Raw genomic sequence first — 17,706 nt, 5'->3', positions numbered from 1 at the left:
GGAGCTTAATGAAGTTCTTATACCACCACATACCACAAATGTTAGACAAAATCATGTGCTATTACAAATGGTTCATCATGATAAGGAAGTTACTCTACTTTAAATATAATCACCTCAATACACACAAAAGCTACATAGGTTTACACAAGTACAACACAAGCCAGAGAGATTTGGTTTTCTTTTGATTAAAAATGGTGAAGTACTAGTCATTAATGATGATGAGCCAAAAACCTACAATGAAGTTGTTTCAAGCCCAGATTCTGATAAATTGTTAGATGCCATGAATTTAAAATACACTTCATATACTAGAACCAAGTATAAACTCTAGTGGGCACACCTTAAGAAGTAAAACTCGTAAGGTATAAATGGGTTTTTAAAAGAAAAACTGACATGAAAGGTAACATGCATACCTATAAAGCGCAACTAGTTACCAAGGTTTCATTAAAAAAAATGGCATTAACTATGATAAAACTTTTTTTCAGGTTGCTATGTTTAAGTCTATTAAGATTATCCTTGCTATAGTTGCATATTATGACTAAGAAATTTTTTAAATGGATGTCAAGACTGTTTTCCTGAATGGTAACCTTGTGGAGGATGTTTATATAACATAATTCGATGGTTTTGTTTTTTTTGGACGAGCAAATAAAGTATGTAAGCTAGAAAGGTCCATTTATGGATTTAAGCAAGTTGTAAAAAACTAGAATATTTGTTTTGATGAAGTTGTTTGTGAGTTCAAATTCATCAAAAATAAAGATGAACCTTGTGTGTACAAGAAGGTCGGTAGAAATGTGATTGCATTTCTAATATTATATGTCGATGACATCTTAATTATTGGAAATGACTTACCGAACTTACAATTGGTAAAGACTTGGTTATCCAAGTGTTTATCCATGAAAGACTTAAAAGAAATAACTTATATTCTTAGGATTAAAATTTACTAAGATAAAGAATGTAAATTGTTGGCCTAAGTCAAAACATGTACATAGACAAAGTATTGACTAGATTCATTATAGAAGAATCTAAGAAAGGATTTATGCCTACGTCCTATAGTGTATATCTTTCAAAAAAGATATGTCCATGTACATAATCTGAGAGAGATAAGATGAGTAAGATCCCATATATTTCAGTTATAGGATCAATTATTTACATCATGTTATGTATGAAGATTAATGTCTCATACACCTTAAGAATTTGTAGTAAATATCAATCTAATCTAAGTAAAAAACACTAGATGACTATGAAAAACATCCTGAAGTATCTGAGAAGGACTAATGATGCATTCTTGGTTTACAGAGGGTGATCTAAACTTACTGTAAGAGGCTACAGTGATATCAGTTTTCAAACTAATCGAGATGATTACAAATCTCAATCAAAGTTTATGTTTTGTTTGAATGATAGTACAGTTAGCTGGAAAACTCTAAGCATAGTATATTGGCTAATTTTATAATAAAATTTTAGTATATTACTCTTCATGAAGTGACAAAAGAGACTGTATGGATAAAAAAGTTCATAATAAAAACATAAAGTAGTTTCTAACATAGTCGAGTTAATTGAGTTTTATTACAACAATAATGAAGTGATTGCTCAACAAAAAAGTCGTAGTCTCTTTAGATATCCAAGTACATACTTAAGCGATACCACCTACTTTAAGAGATTGTATAAAAAGGTGACAAACAGATAACAAGGATTAATATAGATGACAATTTGGCTAACTCACTGACAAAACGTTTATCGCAGTAGAAGTATGATAGGTATGTGGTCGAGCTTGGTATTAGATATATAACCAATTGATGATAGTGAAAGTGATAGATTGTTAGGGTAGGTGCCCTAGAGCCAATTGAATTTGACATTTGTAAATGTAATTTTATATTAATAATTAATAATGAATTTATTTTAATTCAATTCATATGTTGTCTATTTATATAATTGTATGAATAACATGTCGCTAGAACGGTAGAATTATGATGAATGGACTAGATGACTAATTGTAGGAGCCCTACGCATACATTTAGTGGTCATTCTAGACACGTTCATAATCCTGACATCACAATGAATAAAGACATGTGTAATAATGATGGAATTATCATAGTACTAAGCAACCCCATATAAAGTGATAACAATTTTCACATGTTAAAGTTATTGTAGACAACTTGGTGTAACACATATGTGTATGTTGTAGATATGTTCACTAGACTAACTTGACTAGAAAATATCAAATGGATGGTTGATCTAGTGTCAATGAAATAAATCCTCTAAACACCACAAGTGTATGTGATCCTTTAACTTGACATCATCAGATTATCTCGTGTAAAGATCAATATGGTTTGACACTATCCAATGTGTCGTCGTAATATGAGTAACTATAAAGATAGTAATAGACCAAAGTGTGAGATACATGGAAACTATGGTTGGTTGACAAAGGATTTGCCACTTTTAAGTATAAGAGAAGATATCTCACATGAGAGTACTGAATGAAATCCATGACAGCTTGAATCTATGGCCACTGTAAGATAAGATTATAGCCTAATCTATATTAGTCATTGATGTATCACAGTTCATATCGAAGAACTACTAAGATGGACATTTTTCTACGTCTTAACCTTGAGAGATATTGGTTTATGAAAGGATTGAATTTCATGTAATTATGATGTTATAAAAGTTTAAGTGATGTCAACTAACACTGTGTAGTCCAAGTGGCCATGGTGCTTTACTAGAGGCCAATCTTGGTCTGAATCTGAATTTGATATGAATTCAAACATTGTTGGTTGGAAAAAGATTTTATGGGTCACACATAGATAAGATTTGATTTAAACCCAGAGGCGAAGATTATTTGATGATAATCCTAATGCTTAGGGAAAAAGCGAACCAGTTGACCATGTTTTGATTAAGTCAAAATTGGAGTTGGCACCATGCAAATTAAAATAAGCTTGGCATCTATACATAACTTGAACTTGACAAGTGGTACACTTGTATGCCATCTGTACAAGTTGAGGAACATATCAGTTAGCATGTTTACATGCCAATCGTGTATGTGTGTGTTAAAAGTACAAGGTTTAGATAAAATCTTTATTGCACTCAGACACCTACATATATAAAAGCGTGAGTTAGAATTAAACAAAAATAACAAAATACATACCGAAAAGAAATCCTAGTCATTCCTTTTTGTTTTCTCTTCCTCTTCTGGTGAACACAAATTCCAACAAAAAAACCTAATAACCTTATCTCTAGATTGCTTTTTTTGTGTTCATGTTTCGCATGAATACCAAAACACAACCTCTTAAGAGTTAGATAACATTCGTTCTTAGTTTATGTGATGCTTTTTTAAGAGCCACCAACATAGGAATAAACTAAAACACCCTATGTGTGTTTTGTATGTTCATGACTATATGTCAAAAACGGGTATCCTAGTTAAGGTTTTTCTGGATTTTATGTTTTTAAATTTTTAATTCTATTACACTGTTGGTTACAGGTTCCTTGAAAACCTAACAATCCAGTCAGAAGATTACTAGAAAGATAGTGATTAACTATATCAAGATCTATACGAAGGTTATGGTAGATCAATAAAGGATTTATCACTCCCAAGCACAAGAGTTAATATCTCAATTAAGGTCTACTAATGGATATCAATGACCAATTAAATATATGGCCATAATGGGATTATATTGTGTTGATGCTCAATTCAATACCATCTACTCATTGGTAGAAGTCAATCTATGTAATTCGAGGAGTCTTAAGGGAGACACTTAGTTTATATCTCAACTTCGAAGAGATATTGTATGACAAAATGATCAAATTGTATCAGTAACCATATTAAAAAAAGTCATATGCCGATATTTACTAATTATGGGGCTTTGATGTTGTGCTAGACTTCAATCTTGGTCTGTGTTCAAATGGTTGTTAGGTCAAGAGTTCGATTGAATCTAGTCACTATCAACTTGGTAAAAAGCCTATGGGTTGAATACAAAAAGAGTTGATGAACTCTAAAGGCATGAGGAGCAACAATTTTTCAAAGTTAGATTTGAAAACTGAGTACCATAAGATTAATGTTTTGAAAAAAAAGATATTAAAAAAATCGTACTTAGAACCCATAATAGTCATTACAAAATCCTAGTAATGTCATTTGGATTGTCAAATATACCAAAAACCTTCCAAGCATTGATGAATGACATATCTCTACCTTATTTGAGAAAATTTATTTTGGCCTTCTTTGATGACATATTGGTTTATAGTTTGAATATGGCAGCCTATTTATCCAACCTTCTCATGACATTACAAATCTTGAAGGAATATCAATTAATGGTAAAAAGGAAGGAATGTTCGTTTGTATGTGATAAGGTATAGTATTTAGGTTATATTATCTTAATTGAAAGGGTTGCAACTGACCCTTCTAAAATTAAGATCATGGTATGATGGCCAAAACCTAAGGATGTTAAAGAGTTAAGAGAATTTTAGGGCTTACATGTTATTACTGGCCATTTGTTAAAAGGTATGGAAGAATAGCTGAACCATTGACCTAGTTTCTAAAGAATAATAAGTTTGAGTAGACCTGTGAGGCCTAATGGGTATTTGAAGAATTTAGGAAAACTATGACTGCGATGTTGGCACTTGTAATGCTTGACTTTGGGAAGGAATTTGTAGTCAAAACAAATGCATCAGGGATTTGGTCAAAAGCAGTACTGATACAAAAGGGGTGACTCATAACATTTATTAGTTGTGACCTTTTGTTGTAACTATTTGAAATTGGCTAATGAACAAGAGCTTATGGTAATAGTAATTACAGTTTAGAAATAGCAACATTATTTGTTTGGATGCCATTTTGTTAATATGATGGATCATAAGAGTCTAGAGTATCTAATGGAACAAACATTTTAAGAGAAATGCATTAGAAATAGGTAATCATGTTGCTCGGATATGACTTTGAAATTTAATATTGGCTAGGACTGGAAAATAAGGCTACAGATGTTTTATCAACAAAACGAGTTCTTATTTTTATCCTTCACCTAACAAACTTACACCGATATTTTCTAGAGGAGATTAAGGCTAATGGAAAATTACAAAGGATAATATAAAACTTGATTAAGGATTTAGAATTGTATCCTAGTTATCAATTGAAAGAAGAAACCTTATATTACAAACGATAGTTGGTCATTCCTAAATCCTCCATGTTTGTTTCATGATTACTTCAAGAATTTCATTGTTCACCAAGCGAATGTCACTCAAGTTTTTTTTGAACATACAAATAGATATCAAGGATAGTATATTAGGGCTGTGGGGGTGTTGTGGTGGTATGGTTAGAAAGAATGATGTCCATAATTTTGTAGATTTTTGTGAAGTATGTCAACAAAATAAATACAATGTTTTTAGTCTAGTAAAGTTAATGTAAACTTTTTCTATTAGGAGGATATTACAATGGATTTGATCAAAAGGATCCTTAAATCAAACAATTATCATATTATTGTAGTCGTGGTGGATAGTTTCACAAAGTATAGTTACTTTTTACCTCTATACCATCTATAAATCGCAAAATAGGTAGTTATTTGTTTGTATGGGAAGTACTTAAGCTACATCCGTTCCCTTGAACAATAGTAGTAGATCAAGATAAGGTCTTTTTAAGCATGTTTCAGTCAAAATTGTTTCTTTTTTTAGGTACCACTTTTAGATTTAGTTACTATCCACAAATCGATAGACGAAATGAAGTGGTCAATAGGAGCCTCAAGACTTATTTAATATGCATTTTAGGAAATCAACTAAAACAGTAGGTCACATTGCTACTAAAGGTTGAATTTTGGTACAATACTAGAAACTATTTTGAGTCTTATATGGATGAGACCCCTTATATTGTTATGACTTAATGATGTGACATCTAATGTTGAAGAAGTTAATATTCATATTTAGGATAAAAACATTAGTTTAGATGAGCAAAAAGATCATTTGGTTAAAGCATGAATTTGGCTTAAAGAATAAGTAAACACACGCCCTCAAGAGGTGGTATTGAAATTGAGGATTGGGTTTTTCTTATGTTATAGCCCTATTGATTATGGTCCTTAGCTTTACAAATTAATGAGAAGTGTAAGACAAGAGGGAAAGTTCTGGACAACTTTTTTGCAAAGAAAGCAACTCTAATTTCACCTTTATTAAATGAATACTAGAACACAATGATAGTTCACTGACAAGCCTTTATATAGACTTGTGACACTGGAAAATAGGAATAAATAAAATGTTATCTTATCTCAACTATTTATTCCTAAGGATAAGGACAACTCATAAGACTAAGAACAAAATGAAAAACAAATTTGTTGAATAATTCTAAATAAGACACGCAATAAACTAATCTGCTGAATTAGTCAACATTCCCCCCTTTAATTCAAGCAAGAAAACTAATCCAATCATGTTTCATAACTTCTGGATTTTACTTTCAGTTAAAGCTTTCGTTAACATGTCAGCAGATTGATCTTCAATTTTGCAATGATGCAAATTAATCTTTCCTTTGGTAACTAGTTCTTTGATGAAATGATATTGGGTTTCAATGTGTTTGCTTCTTCTTTGGTGAACTAGATTTTTTGTGATATCAATAGTGAATCTATTGTCATAAAAAATTGTTGTTGGTTGGACTTATTTATGTTTCAAATCTTGTAATATCCTTCTTATCTAGACTACATGACAAGCTATGGTTGTAGCAGCTATATACTCAGCCTCTATGCTAGATAAGGCTGTCATTTGTTGCTTCTTTGACATCCATGAAACTACTTTAGTTCCCAGACAAAAAATATACCCTATTGTACTTTTTCTATCGTCTAAACAACCAGCCAATCACTATTTGTGAAAGCTAAAAGATCATTGCTTGTACTTCGCTCATACCTGATGCCATAGTTGACTGTACCCTGGACATACCTCAAAATTCTTTTAGCTATTCCAAGGTGATGTCTACTTAGACTATGCATAAAATGAGAGATGAGGCTTACAGCGAACATTAGATCTAGCGGTGTATTTGTGAGATACATCAAACCTCCCACCATAGTTCTAAAATACTTTTCATTTGTTTTTTCAACTCCATTATTCAAAGTCAATTTATCATTCACATTAAGTGGAGTATTGGTAGCTTTGCAATTTGACATTCCAAATTTCTTTAAAAGATCCATAACATATTTTTTTTTTATGAAGAGATATTCCGCTTGCATCTTTCACAACTTCTAAGCTCAAAAAATAATGGAGTGATCCTAAATCAGACATTTCAAAAGTTTTTATCATTGAATCCTTAAAGGCTTCCATTATCTCAAAGGAATTTCTAGTGTAAATTACTTTTTCCACATATAAGGATACTATCAAGAAATCATTTCCTTAACTTTTAACATATAAAGTAGGTTCATTAACACTTTTCTGAAAATTATTGTTAGCAAAATAAGAATTGATTCTGCCATACCAAGCTCGTAGTGCTTGTTTAAGCCTGTAAAGTGCTTTATGTTCAGCTCCTTTAACTTCAAACCCCTTAGGTTGTTCTACATATACTTCTTCAATTAAATCTCCATTAAGAAAGGTTTACTTAACATCTAATTGTAAGATAGGCCAATTATGATGAGCAGTTATAGCTAAAATCAACCTCACTGTATCTAAATGTGTAATAGGAGTAAATGTTTCTGAAAAATCTATACCTGGAACTTTAAAATAACCCTTCACAACCAATCGAGCTTTATTCCTTTTTAAGGTACCTTCTAGATTAAACTTTGACTTATAGATCTATTTGAGGCCAATTGTAATTTTTGCTTTTAGCAAATCTACCAAAGTCCAAGTCTGATTCTTTTTAATGGCTATTAGCTCTTCTTCTATTGCTTTGACCCATTCTTTACTAATGACTGCATCTTCAAAGCAAATAGGTTCTGTAGCAAAAGAAGCACATTCTGCAGAAGCATAAATGTCTGATAAGTTTTTTACCCTCCTTGAAGAAGAATATGTAGAAGATTCTATAGTGAAAGGAACATCAGAAAAAGTATTTACGGATTCTAGATCAATATTTGGAATTTCTTTGTTGGTCTATAGAGCGTTATCTTTCCAAACCCAAGTTTCACCTTCATTGAAAATAACATCTCGACTAATAATTAATCTTTTAGTGATAGGATTGAAAAGCCTGTAGCCTTTTGTTTCTTTACAGTTGTTGATAAAAATGCATTCAACACTTTTCTCATCTAGCTTCCTTCTTAATTTTGTTGGAACAAAGGCATAAGCTATGGATCCAAAAATTTTCAAGTGTCTTACATCTGGTCACCTACTACACCAGGCTTCATAAGGAGTTTTTTCTTCAAGAGCTTGTATTGGTGATCGGTTAAGTGTATACACGACTGTAGCTACTGCCTCCACCTAAAATTTGTTTGGAAGATTCTTATCTCATAACATACTCTTGGTTGCTTCAATAATGGTTTTATTTTTCCGCTCCGCTACACCATTTTGTTAAGGTGTGTAGCTAGCCATTAATTCCCTTTTGTATGCCAGTATTTTTACAAAATAATTGAAATTCATGGGAAGTAAATTCACCCCCACGATCAGTTCTTAATTTTATGATTGAGCTTCTAGATTCCTTCTTTACGACTACCTTGAACTCTTTAAAATAATCAAACGCTTCTAATTTCTCCTTCAAAAATTACACCTAAGTCATCCTTAAAAAATCATCAACAAAGATGAGAAAATCCTTACTTTTATTCAAGGATGGTGTTTGCATAGGACCATAAATATTTGCATGAATAAGCATTAACGATCGGCTAGCTCTCCAAGACTTTCTTTTTTGAAACTTATCACGATGTTGTTTTCCGAAAATGCAAGACTTATATTTGTTGTCGTTGAACTGCATTAATGGTAGGCTAACACTATACTCTTGTTATGTAGTGTATTCAAGCCATCAAAACTGAGATGTGTATATTTTCTATGCCACAATACTGCATTATCACATGAAACTTTAAAGACATTAAAATCAAGACGTGAAAAATTGATAGGAAATGTTTTGTTCTCTGACATCTTTACTGAATACACCAACTTATTGCTTCTCTTGTCAAAGATCAAGTATTCTCCATTGTCAAATGTGGCATAATAACCATTCTTCAATAATTGACCCAAACTTAAAAGATTCTAAGCTAGGCCAAGCACATACATAACATTATGAATAATTTTCCCACAATTTTGCATTCGATAGAAATTGTGCCTATACCACACACCTGTACTTGATTATTGTTGCCCAAAGTGAACTATGAATTCCATGAATCATCAATCTCCACAAAATAATTTTTGTTACTAGTCATGTGGTTACTGCAACCACTATCCAAATACCAAACTTCAGAAGGCAGACAAATATTAGTAATCAAACAAGCAACAAATAGATTGTTAACATAATCATCTTCCTCTTTATCCTCATTATGAAAATTTGCTCATTGTTTTGCCTCACACTTTCTTGCAATATGATTGTACCTATTGCAATTATAACATTTGACAACATTTTTATCATTGTTTTTATACCAGTAATCTTTCTTAGTATGATTAGTTTTCCCACAATGAGAACATGCTTGATTTCTCACTTGACCATTTAATTGACCTCGACTTCTTCCATGATATGATTAACCATGCCCACATCCATGTTTGCTACTATTTCCAACTCTTCTCACACTATCTACAAATTTCTTTGCATCCATCTTCATTTGAAAAGCTTGCTTCAAAGACATCCCGATTGATTTATTCAAATGGGATTCATGAGACTCAAGGGAACTGATTAGTTCAACTAATGTATATTCTGACAAATCCTTGGATTCTTCGATAGCTGCCACAACATGATCAAATTTTAGGGGAAGGCTCCTTAACACCTTCTCAACAATTTTTTGATCTGGTAATTCCTCACCAAAAGATCGGATTTGATTGACAAGAGAATCTATTTTTATTGAAAACTCTTGAATTGACTTAGTGGGTTGCATCCATAAAGTCTCAAATTCTCCTTGTAGTGTCTGCAATCTTATTGTCATATTACTTGACCTTTTTATATTGTTCTTTGAGCAAGTCCCATGCCTCTTTTGAAGTATTTGCTCCCATGACTTTTGGAAACAGAGCATTTGTTACACCTTGTTGAATGATGTGTAGAGCCTTGGCATCTTTCTTTTGCTCTTCCTTCAACTTATTTCGTTGTGCCACTGATAGTCTTAGGGCTTGATTAGTCTTTGTAGGTTCTTCGAATCCATTCTCGATAAAGTCCTATAGATCTTGACTTAAAAAGAGTTCGCATCTTTGTAGCCCAAAATTGATAATTGGTGCCATTAAAAATGGGAATGTTCTAACTAGTATTATTATTGAATGCCATCTGACTTGTCAAACTCTTGCTCTTTTGTTTTGCAATCGACATTTTTTTCTCTGTTTGCTTACCTTGTCTCTTCTTTTTGCAATAGGTTTTTGTTTTTTTTTCTCTTTTGCCTTCCAAACTTAGCTCTAATACCAAAATATTGTAAGACAAGAGGGAAAGTTCTGGATAATCTTTTTGCAAATAAAGCAACTCTAATTTCACCTTTATTAAATGAATATTGAAATATAATGATAATTCACTGACTAGCCTTTATATAGACTTGGGACATTGGAAAATAGGAACAAATAAAATGTTATCTTATCTCAGTTATTTATTCCTAAGGACAAGGACAATTCGTAAGACTAGGAATAGAATGAAAAACAAATTTGTTGAATAATTCTAAATAGGACACGTAATAAACTAATCTACTAAATTAGTCCTAAAGAAGCTTACTCCAAAATATTATAGGTCGTATGAGATTACCTAGAAAATTAGTGGAGTTGCCATAGGTTCACTTTTCATTTCTATTCTTGTATCCAACCTATCTTTCATGCATGCATCGTAGTTAAAAAAGGTTATTTGTCCTAGGGTAATTAGCCAACCTCTCCCACCTCATCCAACAGAGGATGTTGAACTGCACATGTAACCACAAGCTATTTAACAGATTTGCCATAAGGGACTTTTTGACACCATTTGATAATGCTTCCCAACTTTTCACCTTGAGGACAAAGAGAAGGCCCTTATGGGGGTGAGGGTTATTGATAAGGTCTCTATCAGAGTTTATCAATGGAGGAGGGATGACATTAGACATTCATAAGAATTAGTCACAAACAATAATTTGGAAGCTTTCAAGCTTGGGATAAAATGGGATCAAGTTGATTCATTCAAGTCTGAAGCAGATAAGGAGCTTAAGCTAATTTATTCAAACAAGTATCAAGTTGATTTATTCAAAGCCAAAAGCAAACGAGGAGATGAAGTTGATTTTTTCAAATAAGGGGAACATAAGGAGTCGAGCAGTAGTTTAAAAGAAGAGCTCGCAGGTAGGAAAAAATAGAGAAAAATAAAGAGAGTTCAAGGTATTAGGGACTTTATGCCAGGGGTAACTAATACCTATATTGTCAAAGGTAGTCATTGGTTTAGTGTTTTCGTAGTTAGTCGTTTAATCAATTCCATTCAATTTTGTTGTTGCAATAACAATAAGTTGTAATCATTTGTTGATTCAATAAAAGTCTTTCCCATTTCTCATGCGATAACATCTGTTAAATTTCAAACATATATTTATGATATTTGGTGTGACGTTTTCTAGACAACAAGATTGAGGCAAAGTTGAAGTAGAGTTCCATATGAAAATTAAGCAACCAACAACATAATCCATCAGCAAGATTAGGTACGCATTATAGACTGATTGACTAGACAAAGAAAATAACCCGTTTAGATATTACTATTAAAAATATAAAAAAAATTAAAAATTAATCAAATACTTCAATATGCATGTAAAGATTTTCTTGTTTCAATAACTGCTTAAAATTTTCTTAGCCCATTGTTGCTTCAAACTTGCAAATGCACGAGTCTTCAAATAATATAATAAATATTGATTCTGCAGGGATTAGGAGTCAACTACTAATTCATTTTGTAAACTAAATTAGCTAGGGAATCCAAACTAATGCAACTAAATTAACTATTACAAATCTATTCTATTAATGCAACCTACTTACTGTTGATTGAACTTATATAACAACAATATCTAAGGGTTAAGATTTCACCGACAATCCCACATAAGCTTGTAGTTTAAACCATATGTGCTCTCTTTGTTCGTGATGTATTGGTTATCTTATTTTACTCTAGTTCCTCTCTCGAGGTTGATTAAATGTGTAAGTATTAAATAGACACCTACTCTTGTGGTATTCGATTAATATGAACCCTTTAAGTTTCATGACAACCAATTGTTCCACAAGGACTTAATCTATCTCTAAAGTATCCATTTTTAATGAATGAGTGAAAAAATTCTGCATACCTCTCAATAGTAGTCTATGTGAACCAACAAAAATACGTGAATTTAGGCCCTTGACTCAATGTAAGACATAATATGCTCATTAAATCAAACATCAATGAAAATATATTAACAATAAAATAAAACACTACAAGTTCATAGGGATTGAAGAATCTCTCTTAGTGCTTACATAAAGAGTTTAACCACTCGTAGCTTTTACAAAAACAAAACAATAATAATCGAAATGAATCATAGTAAGTCTGAGAGTACTGAATTTGTGGAGTCATGTGTGTTAAAAAACTTATCGATTGCCTAGGACAACCTCTACAGATAGTATAACAGTTTATGAGGTTGTAAAGATCGATGAGTTTTTGAGTATGTTAGGTTTCTATGTGGAAGATGTCACTCAAAATTAGTAAATACATTGGAAAAGTTGAACAACAATTAATTTTACCATTGAATTGCTACAGTTTTTTTAAGTGCTATATGTTGAGTCTTAGGAGTTTCTCATTAAATTATTCATTGAGAGGTCGATAATGTTGGTATATGGCTAGGGAAAGTAACTACTTAGTGGCTGCTTTGGTCTCTTGTTTTTGCTTCTTGCTAACCTTGGTCTTTGTTTGCTATACCTTTCTTTCTTTTACTTTTCTACTATTGGTTGATGTAGAATGAGATGTGCATGTTTTAATCGAAACTGAAATTCATATCATTGATTTTTCGAATCTCAGTTACTTTAACTTATTGTTGAATTTATAATTATGATTATTTCTTATTAGTAGCAACCTTAAAGTACATATTTCAAGTCCATAAGGTACTCGACTACCTTATGGTCTACCAACACATGTTGGTGCTTATTTATTTTTGGCTGACTTTATTGTTAGTGGATTTCTTAAACATATTTCAAGTTTCTTTCCACTAAATAATTGATTTAGCATTACAACAGTCAATAATTCTGCTTCAGTTGCAGCTGTGTGAGATTTCTACTTTTTAGTTAACTTCACAGTTATTTAATTTCTCAAAACATAATTCTCTATTTTTTAGTGATTTTCCAATGTACTATATTAGTCTCTTTTGTTCAGCTGGTGATATAGTGCTTGGTGATCTAATGCTAGCTTGACTTTACATTATAGTAAAGACCAATTAAAAATTTGCTTAGAACAACAAAAAAAAATGTTACAATTGCTGTTAGCTGTTGGAAATCATCCATCCGCTCCTTCAAGGTAAAAATCATGAGTGATTTGTGTCTTTTTAATGTTTGATTTTGGTTTTATTATTTTAAACACTATAGACAAATATATAGTTAGCTAGCCTTTATCTTCAAACCCCTTAGATTGCACCATGAACATATCTTCTGTCAAGTAGCCATTAAGAAAGGAACCTATTGGCACCATGTACCTGTAAGTCTGCAAGGAATATCTAGTACTGGAAGGTCGGAACAAGTTAAGGTTGATGCTGCTTGAAGTAGTAAATTTTGTTAAATAAACTTGTTTACTTCTTCTATTCATTTGATTGTCCTGTGACATGAACATGAAGGGCATTATTACTATTATTACTGTTGTTTCCTGATGTAGTATTTATGACATGAAGGCATTATTATTGTCATTGCTGTTGTTTCCTGATGTAGTATTGTGATGTCTTTCTGTAGTTCAATAAGAAATCTTATTTTTATCCCCTGACAAATTTTGCCCTCTTTTATCTGGTGTTCTCTTTATGTTGTTATAACTAACATATAATTTTGCAGCTTCTCCGAAGACATCGAAGGGTAAATGTGCTGTGGATCAGGGTAACCCTTGGTGATGAAGAGGTACAAGATATGAACCTGAAATTTTGATTACTATTACCTTGCAACAAATACAGATGGTAGATTTATTTGTAAACTTGAATAACAATTGATGTGTGATTTTTGGATGATCTAGTTATGTATTGGGATCTATCTTATTTTAGATGATCTAGTTATGTGTTGTGGATCATACTTTCGATGATCTATCATATTTTAGATGGCAAGCAAGGTCTGAATTTAAAACAGTTATTGATACAACATTAGCTCTTTAGGATGTTACAATTCATGAATAAAAGAGTCACTATTCTTGTTTTGTTAATGATTTCGACAACTTTTCTTATTTTCAATCAAGAATGGACAAATTCATTCTTAAGGCTAAAATTGAGTGAAGCTTAATTTATTTTTGTAAAAGGTTCAAGCTAGCCTTCTCTTTAATTTACAAGCTGAAAGTAAATAGTGTTATTGATTTCCATAAAAGAAGAAAATTTGATAAAAATATGTTTTATATGAATTGTTAGATTTCAAAGATTAATATAATCGTTAATTTTAATTTACGATTGAAATTTCCATCTTAAATTTACCATATAAACAAGCACGAAAATTTGTTTTCCTAATTATCACATAATCAAAAACAAATTTTTTTGTAATCCATTTACAACACAATCAGACATAAAAAGTTTTCTTTAATTCACTAAATAATCAATGACAAAAATTTTGTCTTCAATTCATACAATCAAGGACAAAAAAAAAAGTCCCCAATTTACCACACAATCAACGAAAAAAAGTTTGTCTCCAATTTATTATATAATCAAGAACGAAAAATTTTGTCCCTAATTTATTACACAATCAAGGATAAAAAAATTATTCCCAATTCAATATATAATCAAGGATGAAACAATTTTGTCTCTAATTAATTATACAATTAAAGACGAAAAAGTTTGTCCCGTATTCACCACATTATCAAGGATTAAAAATTTAATCTGTAAATGTGATGACGAAATAGAGTTTTTTGGTATGAAATCACTTTATTTATGGATAAAATATTTTGTCTCAAAATATGTATTTTTTTATGATGAAATACTATTTTGTCTACAATGAGTAGTTATTAAGGACGATTTCTTTTTTTGTAGGCATTACCAATTGCTAACATGCATTTTTTGACGATTTGATCTTCATCCTTAATGATTTTTTAGGATGAATTTTTAGATAACCTCAAAGCAGGAAACATGGTTGAAGGCAATACAACAAGATATTAAGATGAATAAGAAAAATAATAGGTGGAAGTTGGTGTCCTAAAGATAAGAAGACCATTAGAGTGAAATAGGCATACAAGACAAAGTTCAATTATAACAGCATAATTGAGAAGCATAAAGCCAGACTAATTATAAAAGTCTATGCGCAACAATTCAAAGTCAACTACAATGAGACATTTGCTCTTATTGCACGATTAGACACCATCCAAACTTTTATCACTCTTACTGCACTAAAGAAATGGAAGATTTATCAGTTTGATGTGAAGTCAACTTTTTTCAATAGATACCTTGAAGAAGAAATCTATGTAAAGCAACCTCAAGGGTTTGTGGTTTTAGGAAAGGAAGATAAAGTACTTAAATTGAAGAAAACATTACATGGCTTGAAGCAAGCTCCGAGAGCCTGGTATAGCAGGATTGATAAATGCTTCACTAATCAATTATTTAAGAGGAGTATTGAATTTCTACATCAAGTCTCATGATGACAATAATGTCATCATCTCTCTTTATGTAGATGATCTTATTTGTACAAGCAATAATAAGAAGATGATGAAAGAGTTTAAAGAAAATATGGTGCGACCATTCAAGATGACAAATTTGAACTCGATGCATTATTTCCTTAGCATTGAAATTATCTAAAAAAAGTCTAAGATATTCATCTCACAGAAGAAGTATATTATGAATCTGCTTAGAAGATTAAAGATGAATAAGTGCAAGCCAATAGTAGCTCTGCTAGTTATTAATGAAAATTTCATAAAAGAAAATGGTTATGAGAAAGCAGATGTTTCACATTACAGAATTCTTATTGGGTACCTACTCTACTTGATTGCCACTTAACTATATATCATGTTTGTTATAAGTCTGCTATCAAGATTCATATAGAATCCCAATCAAATTCACTACGGAGCTACAAAGAGAATTTTGTGATACTTGTAGGGCACAAAAGACTATGGTATTTGGTTCAATCATATGAATAACTTGAAGCTAACTAGATACACTGATAGTGATTACGTAAGATCTGTATATGGCATGAAGAGTACTTTTGGGGTGGGGTATGCATTTACACTGGGCATGGAAATATTCTCATAGGCATCAAACAAACAAGAGTAGCACAATCATCTGCAGAAGTAGAATATGTAGCCACTGCAAATTTAGTGAATTAAGCAATTTGGCTCTGAAGTATACTCAAAGAGATGATAGAAGGTCAATAACAAGTAATAGAGATTTTATGTGATAGTAAATCAACAATCGCAATGGCCAAGAATCATGTCTTTCATAATCGTACAAAACACATAACAATCAAGTATCACTTTCTAAAGAAAGTTGAAGCCAATAAAGAGATAACACTTTAATACTGTAGAATAGAAGACCAATTGACAGACATTTTCACCAAAGTGCTATCGCGAGACAAGTTTGAATTTTTTAGACATTTGATTAGAGTTATCAGAATTTCTTCAAGGAGGAAAGACCAATATGATGCAAATTGAGAGATGTAGGGCCACTAATCTTCGAGTTAGTAGAGCCATGTGACAAAAGAAGAAGTGGCCAAAACCTTAGCCAATTAATGAACCTAACACATAAGTAAAACCCATTTCTTAATTGTATGTAAACCACCAATGCAAAGTATAAATAGGCATGTTACTTCACTTGTAAAACCATCCATCAATCAAAAAACTTCATCAAAATTTTCTCTTTTATATTAGTAATTAGTAAGTGCTTTGAGGACTAATCAAGCTCTCGTGCTCCATTTGAGTTAATAGAAATGTTTATTTCAATAGACACTCTGGTAAACAATTTTATTCTATTTATTTTCTTAACAATAGGTAAGTCCTTTATTGAATTTCTATCCAAATAACAACAAATGCAGACATCGAACTATTTCCTATTAAACATACCAAACTAATTCCTTATTTGATCCTTTCAATAGAAAAATGTGATAATCCTTACTGTGAAAAATGTTTATGGTGCCAACTTATAATCTTGAACAGATGTGGGCATATGTGCACCTACCTGAAATGCACCTAACAGATGTAATGTTATGGCAAAATTTGCAGTGTATGAAATGGCTCAAGTAACATAGTAGTGAGTTAAAAATCATTCCCACGAGGATTATTTAGTAAGTATCAAAATTGTCTTACCCCTATTATTATTTAAACTAACAAGTATCTAACTTTTATTTTTTTTTATAGAATCTAAACAAGTTGAGAATTAAATTTGATCCAATGAACAATAATTTAAAAAAACATTATAGCAAAAAATTAGACCAATATGAATATAGCCTAGAGTATTTTGATTTCACTTGTACTAATTCTATTTAGATTATTTCATTGACAATCACACTTTAATTATTTACATTATGGTTAAACATCTCTAATTTCAT

General features: G+C 31.4%; 1 long non-coding RNA gene across 1 annotated transcript in view; it reads left to right on the top strand.

Moving 5' to 3' along the window:
• The window catches only part of LOC123228256, a 33,520-nt gene extending 19,125 nt beyond the window's left edge, over nucleotides 1-14,395 (top strand). The window contains exon 2 of the long non-coding RNA XR_006504654.1: nucleotides 14,038-14,395. This is a non-coding gene — a long non-coding RNA (uncharacterized LOC123228256). The remainder of the gene's footprint in view (nucleotides 1-14,037) is intronic.
• Nucleotides 14,396-17,706: the final 3,311 nt, after the last annotated feature.

This window comes from Mangifera indica, chromosome 10 (genome assembly GCF_011075055.1).
Source record: "Mangifera indica cultivar Alphonso chromosome 10, CATAS_Mindica_2.1, whole genome shotgun sequence".
Classification (NCBI taxonomy): domain Eukaryota; kingdom Viridiplantae; phylum Streptophyta; class Magnoliopsida; order Sapindales; family Anacardiaceae; genus Mangifera; species Mangifera indica.
Note: the sequence above shows the minus strand (reverse complement) of the source record. Positions and strands in the feature narration are given on the sequence as shown.